This window comes from Papaver somniferum, chromosome 4 (genome assembly GCF_003573695.1).
Source record: "Papaver somniferum cultivar HN1 chromosome 4, ASM357369v1, whole genome shotgun sequence".
Classification (NCBI taxonomy): domain Eukaryota; kingdom Viridiplantae; phylum Streptophyta; class Magnoliopsida; order Ranunculales; family Papaveraceae; genus Papaver; species Papaver somniferum.
The window spans coordinates 65,624,919-65,639,835 of NC_039361.1; the positions used below are offsets into that span (position 1 = coordinate 65,624,919).

Sequence of the window (14,917 nt, forward strand, 5' to 3'; positions counted from 1 at the left end):
ACAAATTACTCCTTGTGATTTACTATGCTATCAAAACTCTGAATGATGCCCAAATGAACTATACAACTACTGAGAAGGAATTTCTAGCCATCGTGTTTGCCTTGGATAAGTTTAGATCCTATTTATTAGGTTCTAAGATCATAATCTATACTGATCATGCTGCTTTGAAATACCTTTTGTCCAGACATTAGAGACAAAAGGGGTGCAGAGAATGTAGTAGCAGACCACTTGTCTAGGCTAGTTGTTAGTTCCCCTAATAATTCCCTTCCTATAAGGGACAGTTTTCCTGATGAACAATTGTTCTCTGTTTCCCAATCACCTTGGTATGCAAATATAGTGAATTATCTTGTTACTGGTCGAATGCCTCAACATTGGGGTAAGCAAGATCGTTCTAGGTTTTTATTCGAGGTTAATCATTTCTTTTGGGACGATCCTTATCTTTTTAAGTATTGTCCAGACCAGATTATTACGAGATGTGTATCTGAGAGTGACCAGTCTAGTATTATCTCCTTTTGTCATGAACATGCATGTGGGGGTCATTTTAATGCTAAGAAGACTGGTGCTAAGATTTTGCAGTGTGGATTTCACTGGCCTTCGTTGTTTAAAGATTCCCATAGTCATTGTGTTTCTTGTGAGCGTTGCCAGGAGTTAGGAACCATTTCCCGTAGAAATATGATGCCTTTGAACCCTATTTTAGTGATTGAGGTATTTGATGTGTGGGGCATTAATTTTATGGGTCCATTTCCTATTTCGTTTGGTTATCTTTACATACTTGTCACTGTAGACTATGTGTCTAAGTGGGTTGAGGCGGTTCCGTGTAAAACGAATGACCACAGGGTCGTAGTCCAGTTTTTGAAAGATAATATACTTACACGTTTTGGTACGCCGTGAGCTATAATTAGTGATGGAGGTTCACACTTTTGTAATAGACCGTTTGCTCTTTTAATGAAACAATACGGTATTACCCATAAAGTAGCAACCCCATATCACCCTCAGACTAGTGGTCAGGTAGAGGTTTCTAATAGGGAAATTAAACGTATTCTAGAGAAAACAGTTAATCTAAACAGGAAAGACTGGTTGTCAAGGCTTACTAATGCCTTATGGGCTTACCGTACTGCGTTTAAGACACCCATTGGAATGTCACCTTATCGTTTAGTGTTTGGAAAGGCATGTCACCTGCCTGTTGAGTTAGAGCATCGAGCCTATTGGGCTATTAAGAACTTAAACTTTTCACTTGACAAGTAAGGAGCTCAAAGAAAGCTCTAGCTCAATGAGTTGGACGAGATTCGTAGAGATGCATACGATAGTGCTAAGGGGTATAAGAACAAAATGAAACTTGTGCATCATAGGAATATTTTACGAAAGTCATTTTCTCCAGGTCAAAAAGTTCTTCTGTATGACACTCGTTTGCATCTATTCCCCGGGAAGTTGCGCTCTCGGTGGACCGGTCCTTTTGTGGTCCGTATTGTTTTTCCTCATGGCGCCGTTGAGATTGAGACACCATATGGTAGTAGTTCTTCGAAGGTTAACGGTCAGCGATTGAAGCCCTTTTTAGAGCCTTTTCCTACAGGTGATGTTGAGGAGGTCCCTCTGGAGGATCCTGTTTACCTTAATTGACCATCAAGGAGATTTTGTATGTTGTATAATATATTTGTAGGTTTTTGGTTACACTTCACCCAGGTACTATCTTTCCGACTTCTCTCTTTACTATTTCCTCATGTTACTTATATTTTTGGTACTGTTCTTTAATTAGAAACATTGAGGACAATGTTAGATTTAAGTTTGGGGGTGGGGTAGAACTTTTTGTTACCTTTTCGTTGCAATAAATAAACTCCAGAGCCTAGAAATTTATCCCTATTAAGGATGGGACTAACCAATCTAAGTGGATGGAAGCATTTTGGATATAGGAGTTGAGGAACCAATCTGACTAGATGGAAACATCTAAAGAGTCTATTCATAAAAGCACAGAGCTCAGGTGTTAGAAATAACATGATAGTTTCACCATATCTCGTTGAGTCCTTTTCACTTCTGTTTTTATTTTGTTTTGTTTTTAAACTGTGTTTCTCTAAGTGATCAGGTGGGGCTCACGATTCAAGTTGTTACCAATGCTAGGGTGAATTAGAGTGATTGAGATACAAAAAAAAAAAAAAAAAGAGAAATTGAGACCAGACCATCAAACCAACTGGAATAAATTCAATAAAGTCGACCACTGGAACCCTTGTATATGCCAGTGTGTTGACCTAGAGTTAGGATTGTCAATCACTGGTTCCCTTGTATATGCCAGTGTATTGATATTAGTCAGACTAGTATCTCAGTCAATTAGGATAGGTTCATTTTGGCGGAGGCCTTCAGACAGATATGAGAAACACCGTTCACCTAGTAAACATCAAAACCATCTATGTTTTTCTCTATATCCATCTTCTTGATCTATCCATGTGATTAGTTTTGACTCCGGATATTGATGTCCATAGTGCGACTATCTGAGTAGAGCTCTGTCACTTATATATGAATTTTAGTATGCTTGAGTGTGAACTCGTGTACAACAATTGGAATTTCGCATCAGGGTACTTCCTCCTGTAGTCAATAAGTATGCCAACCAAGGAGATTCTTTAGTGCCTTCCAAAGTTCTGTGTAGAAAGCTAGGGTCTGGAGTATAAAGGTTTTTTGGGTATACCTCTGGTAAGCCCTCCGGAGACAACACTCCGCCACTAGAGACACCTAGGGGTTTAAAGGCTTATTGCATACGCTAAATGCAATCGACGATGCCTGCGACAGTGAGTTAGGATTTTATTTTACTTGATTTGCTCGAGGACTGGCAAATAATAAGTTTGGGGGTATTTGATAGACGCATTTATGTGTCTATTATATCTCAATTGTATATATTGTTAGTGCTCGATTTTATACTTATTTGGTTATTTTATGTCTTTGTAGGTGTTTTTGGAGAAATAATTTTTTGCGGGAAAATTGGCTCGAAAAGTGGTATTCGCGCTCGTGGGAGAAAATTACTATTCGGACTCTCAATTTTGATAAGGGGCACCTCAAATGATAAGGGGTACTCAGTTGCTATTCGCACCCCTTCAGAGGATAGGGGCACTCCACCTCATGACTTTCATACGAACAGAAAATGGCGGGAAATTTGTTTGGTTTCTATGTGAACTTCTGAAGATGGACTTGACCAAGATTGTTGTATATTTCTTCATGGGAATGATATGGCACTACCCTGGTTCATCAAAACAGGGTTGGTAAGACTTGTAGATACGAAGAAAAAGGGGCAGAAACCGAGTTTAGGTAAAACAGGGAAGTTCAAGTTTTTTCGGGTATTTGCTGCTATATTTATGGAAGCTATGTGGGAAATATTCTCGAGAACTTGATCACAAAAGGGAAGAGGAGATAAACAGGGGAAGTACGTCGGTGCTTAGATGAAAGAATACGAGAGTTTCTCCGGTTGGAAGTAAAACAGGGACGTGCATGTTTCGATTTTTCTTTATCTTGATTTGGAGAATATTTGGAAGATTATGTGAAGATTTTGAGATGATATGAACCCTCAGATTTATTTTATACGCTGAGTAGAGCTTGGATAACTGCATGAGACGCGTACAAAGAGTTTGGAAAGAAAGGAAAAGCCGAAACTTTTGGTTGAAGAAAAAGGAGATTTCTTGGAGATCAAATCTAACTGTGGGCTATAAAAGGAGTTGGGATAACTCATAGAAGGGGGACGAAACCTTAGGAGAAGTTTAGAACACCACAGAGCTCCAGAGATCGAGTTGCAGGAAAATACAATATTCTGTTGCTGCTGCTGAAGAGGAAGAACACGAAGAACATTGACGCACAAGTATCTGTCGCAGAACACTATCGTTATTCAACATCAGAAACCATCTATCGTTTAGCAACAGTAATTGCATTAGGTCTTTAGCTACGGTTTCCTCTTTGTAACAGATATTCTGCAACACCTTCACATTGTTGCGAATCGGCTGTGTTATCACTTTTTCACCTCCTTGTACACTTTTGAGCTATAAAAACATACTTTGAGAACATGGTTAATATGAGGAGCTAAACCCCATTGCTGAGGCGATAGAGGAAGCTATTTTTCCAACAAAAAGTGGTATATTCTATTTTATCTTCTTATTTGCAATAATTATATGATTATTTGGCTTGAACTATTATTGAATATGATTTTTATTTTAGTGATTGTGATCTATTTTGATGGAGTATGCTTAGTTTTAAGACTTTTGATGCTTCATACTTGGTACTTACAATTATTACTTTTGAAAATCTACTTGTTGCAATATTTTAGAATCAAATTAAACGAGAAAATTGCATAAATATAAGTATTGGTTTAATCACTTTGAACTTGGAAAATAGTGGAATCTTAACATCAGTGTTCTTTTAATATTGATATCAACTTTGATTGAGTTTGCTATAATTTTTAGTGAGTTTTATATTTTAATATTAGAATTTAAGTCTAATTAATATCCTTCACAAGTCTGAGAACCGAACCACTTTTACCACCATCTACAAATCACATCAGCGTGCGGCGTACACTACGCCCATTGTAAGAAAGTGTCATAAGGATGAGGCGGTTAGTAAATACAGAGAGTAATGGTGAAACGCTTTCTTTTATGGAACATCAATTCCAGGCGTTACCGGTTACCACCTCCTCCCATTTATTCATCCGTTTTTCATTTCTTAATGAGACCAGAGTACGTTTCACTTTGACTTGTATAAATAGGCATTACCTATTTCCACCGAAAACAAATTTTGGTCAGGAGTATACAACACTCAGAAATCACTTGTTAGCTTTCCCATCTGTTAGCTTACGCTTTCTGATACAAGTAAAAACAACTACTCTTCCAGAATCAACTATTCTGGTCTCAACACTCTCTTCGCTTCCCTCCCCAAAACCAACCCTTCTCCTCCACTTTGTGACCGAAGTAAGTCTGGAATGGCCATTTCTTGGTTTAGGCCGGACTTGTACAGATTGATCTCTCGAACCTAAAGTTCTCCCTTGCAGTACATTGTTTAGGGTTTAGACTTGTTTCTCACCCACATCACACGAAATTACCGAAACCAGCAGAAACTGTTTTCACCCTCAAACAATACCTAACCTCCCTATATTAATAAACTCCATATATTAATAATTTTGTGAAGTCCCAAGATTTTTAATATATGGAGTTTTTACTGTATTTGATGTACCAAACCCTAGTTATCCTTCTTGAACACAAGAATAAATTCTCACAAGAAGTTTCCTATTTACAAAAGAAGCATAAAATGCAAGGGTTATTCATTATCTTCATCAACAGAACCAACCAAGGAAGCTTGAATCTTATCTATTTCTCTCTTGGTGTAGGGAAATTTTGTAGCAAGCACACATAATTGTTTTTGCATACCTTTTTACCTTGGAGTTGATATTACAAACATCCGAATTTTTTGAAGAAGATTCAAGGTTGTTAGATATCAAGAACCGTCAAGGGATGAAATAGATGCTCTTTTTCTTTTGTACCCGTTCGTTCTCATACGTTTGAAAGTACTCCTACGAACCAAAATAAGAGTTCCAAAAGAGTTTTCAATCGGACCAATGGAGAATTATCCACATATACGTTCGATAAGACAAGGAAAACCCAATCTCTTGTTGGACAAGGTCATAGTTTCCATTTGTTGAATGATCCACCCACATATGTCAAGACCTTGAGTACCCATCTCAAGAAAATAAACTAACTCCGCAAAGTCACGACTCTAACGAGTATCTTCCACCGTGGAGGGACAAATGTTTGGAATACAAAACTTTCCAAAGAACTTAAATGTCATGCTAAGATCTTCGGTAGAAAATATTTCATCTTTCCATCCAAAACTTTTTTGACAAAGGAGAGAAGAAATAGTTTTGCAAGAAGGATTTCTTCCTTTGGTCTAGGAAAACAAAAATCACCCATAGGAAGATTCGTGATTCCCGAAATTAATTATCGATCTGCTTCAATCTTGTCTCTTCCAATTATGGTTTTAAAACACAATTTCTCAAGATCAACATCAAAAATGTTAACATATAATACCCATGTAAGAGTGCCAAATCCTACACCAAAACCATTAAAGATGTTCCCAAGATTGTACTTATCAAAACAAGATAAATCATCACAAGGAATATAACCTTCTTTCAATTTCTTCTCTAAGATAAAATCTCCAGTAATTTTTTTTTCATAGGTCTTATAACAATCTTCATTAACAAAGATGATTCTAGATTCATCTTTTTACTTGTGATTGGGTACATAGACTTCTTTAGAATTTCTCTTAGTTTTTCTAATATCACCATTTGTTCTTCCCAAACATGTCAAATAAAGTAAATTAAAAGAAGAAGATAGATCTTATTTGGAGAGCTCCTTTGTAGATAATTGCTCAGAATCAATTGCTCCTTGATAGTATTTCTAGTTATTAAGAAGAGAAAACAAAATTTTTTGAAGAAACAAACTCCAATTCAAGAAGACATCGCACCGGTTCGGTAACCCTAGGTTCAACTTCAATTTTCGTTCATGACCACAAAGAAGAAGAAGGAGAAAGGAGAGTACGCGTACCCTTTTAAAATACCCTAATGGGCATTTTTTTTGTTCAGATGCGGAAACCCATGAGTGGATAAATAAATAAATAAATAAATAAAATTTATATATTCCTTTTTATGTATACAATTGTTAGAACATTGCTCGGTCGAACTCACCAATGTTGCTATATCAAGCTTGTTGTCAAATTTAGTTGTCAAAACTATAAAAATGTAGTTGAGAAACATAGGATTACGGCAGTCATCATTGCGTTCTACCGTTTGAAGGAGAAGATCAACCGAAACTTTTGGAGAACTTCATTAACAAAAGGTATATGAAGACTGAACCACCTATATCTCAAGTTATATTCACTTTTCTATCATCTGAGATGATATCGCATAACTAATTAGACTACTATGCATATACAAGAACTTCGAGTCAAGTTTATCTTGATAATTTCTCGAAATATAATGATTAAGCTTAATGAACATTTGTTAATGCTTGATAAATTTCGGTTAAGGACAATTTATTGTTTGGAATCAAAATCATGATTCAAGTTTTATCATTCGAAAATAGTATGGAATAGTGATATGTGTCATTTATGTTATTCGAGATGTTTCGAATACATTTAGAGAATAATATAGAACTACTATAGATTCGGATAAAAGACAGTGGTATCAGTCTTACAAACTGGGGTAATTGGTATACGTCTGAACTTGTATTACATGTACTCGTACAAGTAGCGGATTAGCTGTACATATCGACTTACATATTTGTGATACGCATATTATTATGCACATCATATGAAAATCTATTTAACTCGTGAACATGATCGGTATGCATACTCGTATGCAATCCATTCTTGAACTATGGTTACGGAACCGGGGTGAGTATCCAAAATGGTATGCGAACTAAAAATGTTCTGTTTTCCTGAACTCGGTAGCGTTTCCAAACCGAAACACAACCCGATTTAGTTTTGTGAACTCCAGAATCGGCAAAAGTCTTAAAGTTTCCAAACCGGTACGCAAACTTAAAAAAGTTTTGTGAACTCCTGAACTTTGGTTTTGTAGAAAGTTTGCAAACTGGTACGCATACCTAAAAAAATCTGTGAACTCCGGAACTTGGTTTTAGTTCAAATTTTCCAAACCGGTATGGGTACTGTGACTGAACTGACTCACGAACGGCAATGGTATTTGTACCTTATACACCTACTAACCACGTCGATTATATTTTGAAGTGTGTTTAAATTATTTTTTCGAGATAATCATCATTTAACTAATTCTCTATAAACACTAGACTTAATGATCACATGTTTGTGACTCAAAGTTAATGTCTTATGTGTTCATGAAAATGAAGATTAATCTTTTAACTTCGAACCGGCTAGTTTCGGCTAACCATGTTGAACATAGTCTTTGTACACGATTCCATTACGATTTCACCTAACCAGAGTGTATATATTGCTTATGTAAATCAGATTCAAAGATTCATCTAACGATGGATATTGTTTGCCTGGTTCCAAGGCTATCTTAGCTTAAACCTAAGCAACCTATGCTTTGAATGTCTATAAAAGGGGAACATCAAGCAACTGGGATCTTTGAATCCTGACGTACTTTTTGGTGTGTCCTAGTTGTATCTATACTCGTCCTCTTACTAACCCTTTTAGGGTTTAACGACTATAAATACTTCATCGGGATTCGTGAAGCCAGGTCCAATTATCTTTCCTTGATAACTTGAGTATCCTGATCTTGATTGTTTGTAGAGCTTGCTTCATCGATCAATGTAGATAGAATTCATCAAAGTTATCTTCATCTTAAACTTTGTTGATTCCACAAGTTTTATACTTGTGAGGTGAATAATAATCTAGGCTGCACTTCGGGTTGCATAATTCCGAATTTTGAGGATAGCTACACTTTGTCAAATTTTTATCGATTTCCGCCACCTTGATCATACGTTTCGATCGTAATCAGGAAATTAATTATATAGGATGAATCTGTAGAAGGCAGATTTGGTTTAAAGTCTTCAATTGAGTTGAAGCAACTCTTAGTTGATATGACGTCATCTAAGTGAACCAATTGCGGAGTCCTGCTGGGATTCAAGAGGCATAAGGAGAGCGACTTTACTTTAATTGGTGGGATACCTTTTAGGGATCAAATACATTCCAGTCCGAAGTTAATTGGTAGTATTCTAGTGTCTGTAGCGGCTTAATACAATTTGGTGTTCAATCTAGACTATGTATCGGGGTTTTTCTGCATTTGCAGTTTCCTCGTTAACAAAACTTCTGGTGTATGTGTTATTTCTTTTACCGCATTGTTAGAGCATTGCTCGGTTGAACCCACCAAGCGTTGGTATGTCAACGTTGGTTTTCATATTTTAGTGAACCAAAACTCATTTAAAGAGTCGCTTGATTATGTACTAGAGTCAACTTCGTATAGGTTAAACTATAAAGTTATTAGGATATGAGACATACAAGTATTACTCGAAGAATTGAAGCATGTGATGAAGTAAAGAGCTACATCGACGACATCATCCTTCCTCTTGAGGTTAGTAATATTTTGACTTGAACTGTTTCATTCCTAACATATCTTTCAAGTCGTGCTATATTGAAAACATAACTGCGAAGCTGTGAATGATTATACTCTAGTAGATAGACGTACGTAGTATTAAGGAATTACAATACGAAGTATAACGCTTATCTTTTGAACTTCGTATATAAGACATCGACATAATCGTATGAATGTTATTGTGATTATGTGTATGTGTATGGGTATGGGTGAATATTTCTCCCTGGGAAACAATGTTTACATTCGTTTAAAGGAAGTACATTCATAAACTTGTTTTATGAATCGAAAGGGAAATCGCTAGGCTTATTGGTATTGTTATTCATTGCATATCTTTGGATTACCAATATGTGTGATTATTACAACCGATCATAGTTTATTATGTATCTTGGTAAAACTATTCACGGTGCCTGACTTATGTATTGGTATGACTTTTATTAGTGCAACCGATCCTAAGTAATCACCTAAGATGGTATGATCGATATTTATAATTGGTGTGACTGATCCTAGTAATTGGTGTAACCGATCCTAGTAATTGGTGTGACCGATCAAAAAAGAGTGTGTAATCGATCCTTTTAATTGGTGTAACCGGTCCTGGTAATTGGTGTAGCCGATCCTGGTAACTGGTGTGACTGGTCACAAGTAATACCATGAGTATATGGTAACCGGTCCTGGTAATTGATGTAACTGATCCTGGTAACTGATGTAACCGGTCCCGGTAACCATATGAAGGTAGAACCGATCCTTGTGTTTTGGTAGAACCGTAAACCCATGATTAGTGATTTGATAATTGGTGTTTGATCAATCACATATAGTTCTTGGAAATCAGATGAACCAATTCTAAACTCGTTTGGAAGTGTGGTAAATCGGTTCCAAGATTGTAAATATGAAAAAGGATATACAAAGATAAAGATGTCGACATACTTTGAACATGTGCAGTAATTCTTATCTTTTATTGTTCAAAGATATTCCTTAATAACTAAAGGAGAATCCCGGACCGAAATAAATTGAGAATCTTTTAATTAAGGTTTTTAGTTTTATATGCTTTTAATTACCAGCAATTAAATGCATATCTCTGAAAAATAAAAATTGGTAATGTGCATTTACTAATTGGAGATTTTCTAGTGAGATTTCGTTGAATATTTGGACAAAGCATTTCCAGGAATTATGAAAACCGATTCGGGCATTTATTGTATATCTTATGAATATTCGACTTTGGAAATTCCTTGGTGTCCAAACTTCCTTTGTCTATAAGTACCTAAGTTTTCATTTCGAGCAAACTAATCCTCAGAGCCAGCAAAACTACCAAGTTGTGTTGTTATGGGTGGAGCCGTCTATCCGGAGAGGAAAGTACGATAATTAGGTGAAATATCTTATGACCGTCGTTTTAAAAACTTCTTTGGGATTGAGAAGATCTACGAGTACCGTTGCTGGGAAACTAGATAATTGCAGTATTATTAGTTTTCGATTGATTTGACTGACTAACGGTTGTTAAAATTTGGTTGCACCTAGTTTGTTTATGCTTGAGAATCTTCTCTTCTGATATAAGATTCACTCAAACTAGATTGAAGTTTCGACGGGATCTTTAGAACTGTTTTTAGATCTAAAGACGTCTTGTGACAATTCATTGTTAACAGACTTCGTTTTGTGTGTGATTGATTACAAGAGATTCAAGTTGTGGTGTGCATGTGTTTATTGAAGATCTAAGAAGATTTGAAGACAAAGAAGATTTCTTATTGGGTTCATAATATTTGGTGTGCATAAAACTTGATCGGTTGGGATCCAACTATAATCGGTTTATCTTTGATAGATTTGATAGATTAGTTGCGTAGATCGGCATCAGTATATAGTATCTTGGTGGATCCTATTATTGATTGCATAGTCTAAACACGACTGCTTTGGTAGTTGTTAATTAGATAGATATAGAATCCGACAAAGGAGTTTATTGGTTAAACGAAAGATCCTTTGTAAAACTCATATCAGTTTGTTTAAAAAGAGTTGTTACCGAACATATTTGTTGTTCCTTTACTGTTTGGAATACGAACCAAAGGAATTGCTCCAGTGCGTGCACTTGTCGAATGTCGGAAGCGCATGGATACTAAAGAAACTAGGTGAACTATAGGTTTAGTTGCTTGGTCTCAACTATATGAAGTTGGTTTAGATTTTGTGTAGCGGCTTAATTCTGAGAGTATTCAATTCTCTACTAGGTCCCGGGGTTTTTCTGCATTTGTGGTTTCCTCGTTAACAAAATCTTGTTGTGTAATTTACTTTTGTTTTCCGCAATTATAATTGTTTTTATTATAATTTAAAGTAAATTACACAAACGTTAATTCCGTAATTACTAGATAGCGATCTTATAGAGTTTCGTTAAGTCCGAACCTATTTTCAAGTAATCACACTTTCGTTGTTGTATTGTCTCGATCTTGTATCCATAGTCAATCACATAAGTTATCTTGTTGTTGTATTGTCTCGATCTCGTATCCATAGACGATCACACGAAGTGTGAACCGATTTTTTGTATTGTCTCGACTCAGTCCATAGGCAATCACTTTCGGTAAGAGGACTTATAGGTGGAAAAGTTTTAGATTGAGATATATTTGGGTACCCTCGTCTTTTCAATTGGTATCAGGGAAGGCAAACACGAAAGTATTTAACAATCTGTGTTTGGTGCGATCCAACCTATAAGAATTGAATCTATGTTTGATTCAGTTAACGTTTTACAAGAGTATGAATACTCAAGAGTTGATGATGTTACCACTTCATTCACTCATGATCCAGGAGTTACAAAGATCAAGAGTATATCTGAGTCTTTTTCTAATGGAAAAGAAGATGCCGACAAAGAGTTGGTAAAAATCCTAAAGCCCATAAAATCTTTGTCTACAAAAATGATAATATTAAAGACAAAGTCAAATCTTCTTAAGAATGAGATCAGAAATTAAGACATTCAACTAAATATTCTAGATAAAGAGAATATGGATCTCACTGTCAAATTAAAAGCTCTTGGTAAATCTCTTGCTCAATATCAAGAGACACATCCTACGACCCTGACTAATGATTCTGTTATAGTTTCTTCTGATGAAGAAACCAAAGGTCCTTTCTCGACTTTGAGAGATTGTGATGACATAACTTGTTTGATCACATCTGAAATAGATCATGATGATGGTAGTTTGCCTAACTACATCAAGTCAGAAGAGGATGAGAAACCATCTTCTACATCTACTGATGATCAGACGAAATCTTGTCCAAAGGAAACTTTGCACCGATTCCGTAAACATGATATTAAGGAATACAACTTTCAGTCACTTGACAGGAAATTTATACTTCTTCAAAATACGGTGGTAAAAATATTGAAAGAAGTTTCTTGTCTTAAAAAACTGAAAGATCATTCCTCAGTAGAAAGACAAAATTTACCACATTTCAATAAAATCAACTCAAAAGAATCAGGAGTAAGAGTTGATAATCGATTCTGGAAAAAGGTTCCTCCTCACCCATATAGAAATAGTTCTTATTTTGGTGAAGAACGACTCCAGAAGAAAGGGAAAGAGAAAATCTTTGCCAAAGGAAACAATCAGAAATTTCCGATAATTGTTTTAGACAATCATGCTGATGTGCATCATAAGGAAATCTTTAGAATGAGAAAATCTTATAAAAATCTCATTAACAGAATTAAGAGAGATTTATCCATATCTGAAAATTCTCACGTCAGTACAGTTTCTTCTAATGATCATATTGTTAGATCAAGCAAGGATCACCTTCTTGGGAGAAAATATTTTGGGCATAAATTCCCAAAGAGAAACATGAACTATGTTTCTGATACTTGTTGTAAGCTAGAAAAATCTTACTCTGATACAACCTAGTTGTATGGAGATTGTGCACTCTCATCTTAATCCGTGCTCATAATTTTGGGATGGGAAGCATATAAAACGAGAGCACAATTTTTGTTTGTATCTTTTTATCAGAAAAATCTAAGGCAATTCATGGATAGCTCTGAATCCATGTTTGTCTAAAAAGTGTTCATGTTTAACATGATCTTCCAAAAATAGGTTTAATTTATTTGAAATTTTCGAATTTTAATAAACCTTCCAGCATGAGAAGTTCGGACAAAGAAAAAAAAATTCTGTGTATATTTCCAGTATTCCACAAGTTTTTTTTTTGGTCAGAAAATTTGTTTGTTCTTAAGAGAAACAATCTCTTGCTTGTATTAAGAAACCCTGATTAATCCCTATTTAAATAACCGAGTATGCCTCCAATAACTCGCAGTGTTACAAAGGCTAATAAATAGGAAGCTCAAAAGGTTAAGGATTGTCAAGGAATCAATACAGAGAGGAAGAAGAAAAACATATCAAAAATCATGTCTGATTATGATTCTGGTAGTTCAAGTGGATCTCAAGATGAGTCATGTCTGTTGGATTACAACTTTCAAGATCCAACAGAAACCAAGCCGATACGTTCTGATAGTATGATTAACTATATCCAAGGTTTTGAAGAACTAAGATCCAATCTCATAATGACGGTTCGACATCAAGATTGGCTCAAAGACAGAATCGTTGAAACAAAAGTTGTTCTTGCTGAACTTAAGGTTCTAGTTGAAGAACTTGAGAAACAGGAAGTGGTTGCGGACAAGTCTCTTGAAACTTGCTTCAAACGTTTGAGTACTGATGAAACCTCAGTAAACAATAAGAGAACCATTAGAGATTAAGTCATATACTTAATCCAGGAAAATAGACTTCAGTTTTTGATTTCTTTCAATAAAATTAATATTTTATAATTTTTGAATAAAACTATCTATTATTTATGAATAAAATTATTATTTTATAATTTTTCTTGTGATAGTTCTTCAATTACATAGCCTGTGCTTGAATGATTTATATTATTTCTATGTGTTTATGGGATATTTGATTTCGGTTTTCGTAACTTTAATATCCGATCTCATATGGTGTGAACCCTAATGGTTTGTGTGGCTTTTTGATTTAGCGGGATTGAGTTCTATCCCATGTTGGTAGGGTTTATCAAAGGATCATAAGGTGTTCCGATTGAAACTCATATGTGAAAAAGTCACAATATGTTGAATCGATTTTGGTTTAGCATAAAATCATATGTGTTTCGGGGTTTTCAACTTTTGCTATGCATTGTTGTTATTTTGTTCTTAAGAAAGGATGACAACACAACTGGGGAGAGTTCTAACGTGAACTTTCGCTTAATGATACATCTTTCTGGGGAGAAGAGGATGCAGAATTTGAGGTAACGAATTTGTTAGTTAATCGTTTTCCTGTTTAAGAAAAGCCTGATTTTATTGCATATATTTTGCTTTTGCTTAACAAAATTTCGGTACAATTGATGTTTATTCCTTTATGTGTGTATGGATGTGTGTGTGATTCAATTGTTTTCGTTTGAGAAAAACTATTGTTATCTTTCTTTATTGTTTGGTATCAATTGTTTAGGCTTAATGAAATTTCGGTGCAATTGCGGTACTTTAATGTCTATGTTTGTTTGAATTGCTTCCGATTAAGAAAAATAATTGTGCAAGTTGATTTATTTGGTTTGTATGAATTATTTATGGCTTAACAAAAATTCGAGATCGTTTGTTTAGTCCAATTCAATTCTGGATAAGAGAAACTAAATTAATTTTGATTTTAGTTAGACTTGTCAAAGTGAAGGATTCAGTTATTCAAGTCCAATCGAATGCCTTAACAAAAAATACTAGTTAACTAGCCTAGTATTTGTCTTGTTTAAAAGTGAAAGTTCTGAGTTATTTTTTGAATAATTAGAACCTGATGAGAAAAATAATGTCAATTCTGATTTTTATTTTGGTCTTATCAAACAAGCGATTGTATTTAT

General features: G+C 35.2%; 1 pseudogene; it reads left to right on the plus strand.

Moving 5' to 3' along the window:
• Positions 1-14,917, plus strand: part of LOC113272637 — a 235,065-nt pseudogene that overhangs the window by 67,508 nt on the left and 152,640 nt on the right.